General features: G+C 39.1%; 1 long non-coding RNA gene across 1 annotated transcript; it reads right to left on the bottom strand.

Moving 5' to 3' along the window:
• Positions 1-780: 780 nt before the first annotated feature.
• Positions 781-7,344, bottom strand: LOC122295964. Its single transcript, XR_006238339.1, has 5 exons — positions 6,624-7,344; positions 6,402-6,469; positions 4,899-5,070; positions 4,641-4,781; positions 781-963 (listed from the first exon to the last, which is right to left on the bottom strand). It is a non-coding gene; the product is annotated as an uncharacterized LOC122295964 (long non-coding RNA).
• Positions 7,345-7,618: the final 274 nt, after the last annotated feature.

Below are 7,618 nucleotides of genomic sequence, written 5' to 3'. Positions count from 1 at the left end.
AGAATAAACTACTAAGTTAAATTTGTCCGGGACGAAGGATATACCTTAAATAGTAATAGTGCAGAAGAGATGATAACATGAGACGACAAAAGAAGCAAATGAAGAAGACAGAGAAACCAAAAAGCCTCGACTATTTGTCTGAAACTTAAAAAAAACAAAAAAATAAGTCATGTTTTCCAGAAAAAGTGAACCAAAAAAATATAACAATAACTCAAATATTTTTAAGATCATTACCTTTACTCCAATTTCCTCTTCTTCAAACTCAATCACGCATCCATATGTATATGTGTATGTGTGTATATGCGCATGTATTTATATATGTATGTTTGTGTCTATGTGTGTATGTGTATGTTTGTGCGTGTATGAATGTATGTATATGTTCATCTGTGTATGTGTGTGTATGCATATATGTATGGATGTATGTATGCATGTATGTATGGATGTATGTATGTACAGATGTATGTATATATGTTGTATGTATGTATGTATATAAGTGTATGTGTGTGTGCGCGCGTGTTTGTATGTATATGTGTATGTTTGTGTTTATGTATTTGTGTGTGTATCGTTTATGGAATACAAAAGTTTAAGAAAGTGATTAATTTACTAACCTTGGATGAGTCATTCATTCCGCAGCAATCGTCTTTCTGTTGTAAATAACATTCGTTTCATTCATTTTAAAATATCGTTAGTATGAAACTTAAGAATTGAATTAGATGAGAGTACCAAAATATGTGTAGCAAAATAGAAAAAAGTAAATAAATCGTAAGTAACTACTAACCTTGCAATGCATAGTTGAGTTGATTAAAATATATACAGATACCGTAAGTTATTTTGCCTCCTATCCCAGGTGCCACCTTTAGCCATTGTCCTTCCACCCCGCTGACCGCACAGGCAAATTGGTACCATCACAATCCGGCCAGCCCGTCCAGCCATTAGATCCAAAAAATCCCACATCTTTCAACCCTTCACAAATAACCCGTCACAAACACGCAACAACTTCATCTGAGCTAAAAACATCCAAATTTGAGTCTCACAATCACCAAATCAAAACAACCAAAAAACCAAAGCTGAGACCTACGGCCTCTCAAAACAACCAAATAACCATTTGAGACCCACGGCCATGCAACCATATTTAAAAGTCACAGCTGCAGCCGTGGCTCTCAAAACAACCAAAAATAAATAAATCTGAGACCCAAGGTTGTGGTCATGGCTCTCAAAGCAACCAAAAAATCAAAGCCAAGACCCAGGTTCCACGGTCATGGGTTGTGACGCCCCCAAAATCCCCACGCCTGAACACGGGGAAATTGAGACGTCCGGATGGTGACACCCCGGGTCACCATCCCATCGACGGGTGCCGAGTGTGTGCAAGGCAGCAATTGTGTACAGAGAGGCACGCAGCGGATAAGAAAGTCATAACTAAGTACCAGAATTTTTCTTAACGTAGTACAAGCTGTTTAAAACATACATAGATAAAATATTACATATATCACAAATACAGTTTTAAACAAATAAAAAGATAACATCAGCAACCCGGCGGAGCCGCATCCTCGGGCTCAGCCTCTTCCTCCTCAACCTCATCTCCTGCACCAAAAGCTACGGGACCACGAATGGTACCGCAGGTAAGTAAAACCCAAACACTACCAGATAAAAACACATATAACTCAAACAAGATGCATGAAACATGCCCAATGCACAAACCCGTAAAACACAAGTTTTCCACGCACGCCAAAAGACACATTTGACATCTCAAACCATTATCCAATTTTAACCGTATGCACCATGACCTCCCCTAGGGGTCATCCGCACACCCTGGCTCCAGTGTCACACCGCAGAGTACCGCCACGCATGTGACACCCAACGAGCGATGCCCAGTTCCGCGCCCTGCGCGTGCGTAGCCAAGCATCCTCTAGCCCTCGCCAGCGAAGGGCCACGGAGTCGGTGAGTAGGCCGATGCCCGGTTCCGCGCCCGGCGCGTTCGTAGCCAAGCACCCCCTAGTCCCGCTCCCATTATCGCTTTCGATAACTCAGGGGACATCACTCAGTTTATTCCGCTCCCGAGTGACCAGAGGAGCTCCACCGAGATAATAACCCATCCCGGCTTGGGTTCGTGATACCCACGCACCCGCAACACACTCACGCCAAAACACAGGCTTTTCACACAAATCCCACAAACACATGTGCATGCACCATGAAATGCCATATCAATGCACAATAAAATAATCCAACAATCATAAATCAAATAAACAAGCAACTCCGTCCTCCATCCATCCGACCCCCGAAACTCCTCGGACTCAGTCCGGAATCAACAACCAACAACAAATATTTATTGAAAGAGCAATATATATTTAAATCTGTAAATAGGGTTTGGAAAATACTTACAGCGCTATACGGCAATTTTAGAAAACACGAGGCGTTGCAAACGGCGGAAAAACAGCAACGTCACAGTGAAAATTCACTGTGGCCGTGGGTCCGAAAAACCCACTTTTGAACGGGGACAAACTAGGTCACGAAATTGATAGGGAAAGGTCTAGAGGTGGTTGTGAAGCTATTGGAAGTGACGGACGGCCGTGGGTGGCGGCGGAATGGCCGGAAATGGCCGAAAAGGGCAAATCGGAAAACAAGCTCGTGGGAGCTGCTCCGGTGGTCGATGGAGGCCGGAAATGGGTGGGTTAGGACGGCAAGAGGTCGGTGATGAAGTGGTGAAGAAATGGTGGCCGGAGGTGGAGCGACGGCGGCGGATCGGGCTGAAAACCGTGCGGCCTTTGGAGGGCTTTTCCGGCCAAACGGCCGGCCGGATGGGGGAGGAAACCGGTGGGGAGGTGCGCCGGAGGTGGACGAAGAGGATGGTGGGGGAGGTGTCGCCCACGGTGGCCGGACGGCACTGGGTCGACGGTGGGAAGGGGTTCGGCCGTGGGTGAGGAGAGAGAAGAGAGAGAGAGCACGGGGGGGGGGGGGTATCCGGGTCGAGCGGGAGGGAGGAGAGAGAAAAGAAAGAGAAAAAAGAAAAAGAAGAAAAAAGAAAAGAAGGGAAAAGAAAAAAGGAAAAAGAGAAAAAGAAAAAAAAAAAAAAAAAAAAAAAAAGATGTAAAAAGAAATGAGGTCCAGTCCTCACTCCGGGAAAAGAAACAAACCGCCAAAAAGATTAAAACCACAAAAACGCAATTAAAATAAAATAAAATATCTGATATATTAATTAAAATAAAAACAATTATTTCAGCGAAAATACACTTAAAAGCGGGTCATCACATGGGTCTCAAAATAATAAAATCTAAGACAGTGATGACAGGAGAAGAAAGAAGAGTGGAGAGGGAAGGAGAAGAAGAAATGAAAAAAAAAGAAAGGAGAAAGGAAGCCTACGGGCAAGAAAGGAGAGGAAAAGGAGGAAGAAGAAGAAGAAGAATCTCAAAAATGGTTAGGATTATACATATATATATATATATATATAAATAATAATTATGTGGGAGGGCTTGGGAAAATCCAGGCAGGTGGAATATGCAAGGGCCCGCCCAGCACCCCTAGTGTAATCCAAGAGCTTGTGGGTTGCTAAGTGAAACATCTTTGGTTTTTGGAGCTAAGATAAAGTATGTAGTGCAATCATACCTTTATGAGTTGTGGTAAAGCGTTTGTTTGGCTTGAGAAAGTATTGTTCAATTATTATTATGCTATATATGACCCTTCCATTGAAAGCGCCTTTTATGTATCAAAGTTGTGATGAGATGCATACAATACTTGTCATGATATGTTTACTGTTATGCCATGCAAATGTTAGAATCGAATGTTATGAACACATGATTAATCGAATGTTATGAACACATGATTAGTTCACTTGTTAATACACATGCCATGGAAAGCTTATAAGACGAGATAAAAGCTAAGTTATGTAAATGAATGCCTAAAGCATTAAAACGATAGTCACAAAAGATGCACGGATGGATGTGGAAGCCAAACCAAAGAATGTTGACATAAAGGTATGGTCCACCAAAGATAAGTTATGAGAATTCTAGCACCCTATGGCTACTTGCTATGGGACCACCTTAGAGACAAGGGCTAATGTTGTTGCCACAAAGCATGTTAATTGGGTGAGGAACATGATGATTGTTTATTCATTGCAATATATGCTATGTCCCCTATTTGTTTACTAATTGTTGGACATGCAATGTACTTGTCGATAATTGTTATTCTTTATGCCATGCATGTTGAGTACATGTGTTCGAAAGGTAAAACCTAATTTAAATTATGTTTATTATATGATATGCTATTTATTGGGTCTTCAACAACTTTTTTTTCATGTTTTAAATGTACTAGGTAATGAGAAAGTTGATGAGCAGGCAGGCCAAATCTAAATGATAATACCTAGCCCAAACAAGGTATTTCACACATAGGATTAGTTTGGTCTTTTACCAGGTCATGGTGTTTTCTAAACATTTCAGTTATTAGAAACTTACTATGTTATTTTTTATTTTCACTTAATAAGATCAGTTAAAGTTTTATGTTGGATCTCTTACCTGTTCTAAGCTATGTATTAGTAGCACTCCTAACCATATGGGAAGGGGGTTTTACATTCTACCTAAAGATGCTCAATTCCAACAACCGTCTACTAAGTCAGAATATTAAACTGAAGCACTAAGTTGAATAAGTACCAGCAAATCTTCATGCTTTTTACCAAATTCTGCTTCTGTGCTTGTAGAATCCCATTGCACTTTGTACTCTTGTGCAATGTCCTTCAATACCTTGAGTTTTACCTCAGATGCTGGAGCACTAATTGAAAGCTTTTCAGTTACCTGCAAAAAAAAGTAATTTAATAGAAAAATAAAGTGAAAATTTATATCAGCATTTTGAAGCCATGATGGCTGTCCCTGAAGAATATCAAACTTTACAAAATTTGCTAGCTGCTTAACTGTACGGTTGACGCTAGAGTCAGGACGAAGTTCTGACACAGCCATGACAAATTCCTTCCCATATTTTGCAGTAGACAAATTTTTTATCTGCAAAAAATCTGGCACATCTGAACATCTGGGAGCTGCAAATATTATACTGGCAATAGCTTCTCGCAATTCTGATGGACATTCCCTGTCATACAGGAAGGGATGTTTACAAAATAGCTCAAAACCCGAATTTGTACAAGTTTAAAATATATTTTTAAAGTGCAATACCATCATGCAAACGAGGTGATAGTTTTCAGTATAAAATGTATTCACTCTTCATAAATTAATTAATGTTACAAAATACATTCTGTAAAACATAATTGATTATGTAAGACTTGGCATTTATCAATCTGAAATTCTCTAGAGCCACAAATGCAAATGCAAAACATTTAACAGTCATACTCCACACAAGCAATAAGACCCCTAAGACATTTATGCCTCAGTTCCTCAAACTATTTATTACCTTAACTTTACCAAGGAATTATTTGCTTTGTTCATACAGAGCTAGAGATGTTACCAATGATCCTCTAGGCAATTAATCCTAGCCTAACATCAACAAAATAAAATTTTTCTGTTTTAAAACACTCATTATCAATAAAAAAAAGTTTATGGGACAGACATAGTGACTACCACTCAATTAAGTTAAATACAACACAAATAGCTTTTTTTTCCAACAAAAACACAAATGACCAAGTCAACATAGAAAAATACAACATGAATCCCATTTGATGGGCCCTTCAATACATCTTTCTTTCTTCTTCTTCTCTTTTCTAATTCTCTTCTTCAATTGACCCATTTTAGAAGATCAACAGTACAACATTTTTTTTGTGTTCGCCCAAATAAATTATGAATTCATAAACTCAACCACTCAAATATATGTCAGGTGATTGTCCCTTGTTTCATTGGTCATAATCATTACCCACATATTTCTGGCTGGCTTTCTTCTAGTCTTTAAAAAGCCTCCAACTTGTAGCAAATTACTCCACACTCTCCATTAGCCTTGATTGAAATTTGAAAATCGAAAAACCAACTCAGGTGATTCATCGTCTTCAAGTCAATTAGTGCACTCCCAAGGTACATTGAAAATTGCTTTATTTTTTATTATATTTCCACAACATATAACATTCTAACTTCATTCATGCTCATTTTATGTAGATATGTTGGGAAACCTCTCCAAGGCATGGCCCTTTGGACCCACCCCTGCAGTCTCATAATTGTATAAAACTTTACAACCACCTCTCTCCTTCATCCACCCATTTTGATAAGGCAGTGTGCATGTGTATCTTTTGCTCTGTCTATTCTGTTCTATTTGGGACTTTTTCTTTTGTTAATCTTCTCTAGCCTATATAATAAGAGTACATTCCGTGGAACAATTTATTAATTAGTGGGCTATGTTCTTGCAGGAGCATATTCTCATTGATAATTCAAAGATTAGAGGAACATTTGAAATATAAATTTTGTAGATGAAAAGGATACCGTAGATTTTGCCAGTGTGAACAGGTTACTACCTATTTGAGCAGCAATGCATTCGATTCTGAAAACACCTGCCAATAATTTAAAAAAAAAAAAAAAAAAAAAAACGTTTTAAAGTTTGCTTCCTGAAAAAATAAAAACATAAAACATAAAATCAGAACTTGGGAGATCTATGATTTAAGAGAAAGGGATTCAAAGACGAGGGGCGTTACGGAGGGAAGCCACCTTGGTTCTCAAGTCCTCCATCTCTGTCTTCAGCTCCTTCTCCATTCGGGCTTCTTGCCATGAATGTCCCGAGAAGTCTTGGAGTGTGAATCGAATCACGGATGTTTGGCAATCCTCCGAGGCTACGACCGGTCCCTGAAATGGATTGGATTTACTGAAATGGAAAAATAATAAGAGAGAAAACGGAAGGATATTTCTCTCTGTTTCTCTCGCTCTCTGTTTCTCAAATGATTGCCATGAATGTCCCGAGAAGTCTTGGAGTGTGAATCGAATCACGGATGTTTGGCAATCCTCCGAGGCTACGACCGGTCCCTGAAATGGATTGGATTTACTGAAATGGAAAAATAATAAGAGAGAAAACGGAAGGATATTTCTCTCTGTTTCTCTCGCTCTCTGTTTCTCAAATGATTGCCATGAATGTCCCGAGAAGTCTTGGAGTGTGAATCGAATCACGGATGTTTGGCAATCCTCCACAACTTATTCAGAGACACCCACAGAGATGGACGACACCCACGGAGACAGCCACACCAGATACAGCGTCCCAGACCCAACAATGCCCAGACGGAGACAGCCACACGAGACGCAGTGTGGCAGACCCAGTTCTGGTTTTGAAATTTTCCCTCCCTCCGTTTCATTTCATCTTTTTCTTTCTTTTTTTTTTTTTTCTTTTCTTTTTAATAAATATATTGACTTACGTCGGTTCCCCCACGGTTATCTCCAATGGTTGCCTGTAGCAGTTTTTGGACTTCAAAGTTCAAACAGCAACGGCTTTCTTTTTCTTTTAATTCAAAATCTTATATCCGGTAAACAATGGGTTTTGGCTTATCAAGACCTTTTTATTTATTTAAAAAAAAATCAAATAAGATGAATGATTTATTGGTATTAAGAAAAATTTTATATACAGTCACTTTTATATATTTTTTGTGTATTTTATTAACATAATTGATTATGTTATTTTTTTAATATAAAATAACTGTTTAGCCAATTACATTATA

This window comes from Carya illinoinensis, chromosome 15 (assembly GCF_018687715.1).
Source record: "Carya illinoinensis cultivar Pawnee chromosome 15, C.illinoinensisPawnee_v1, whole genome shotgun sequence".
NCBI lineage: Eukaryota > Viridiplantae > Streptophyta > Magnoliopsida > Fagales > Juglandaceae > Carya > Carya illinoinensis.
Note: the sequence above shows the minus strand (reverse complement) of the source record. Positions and strands in the feature narration are given on the sequence as shown.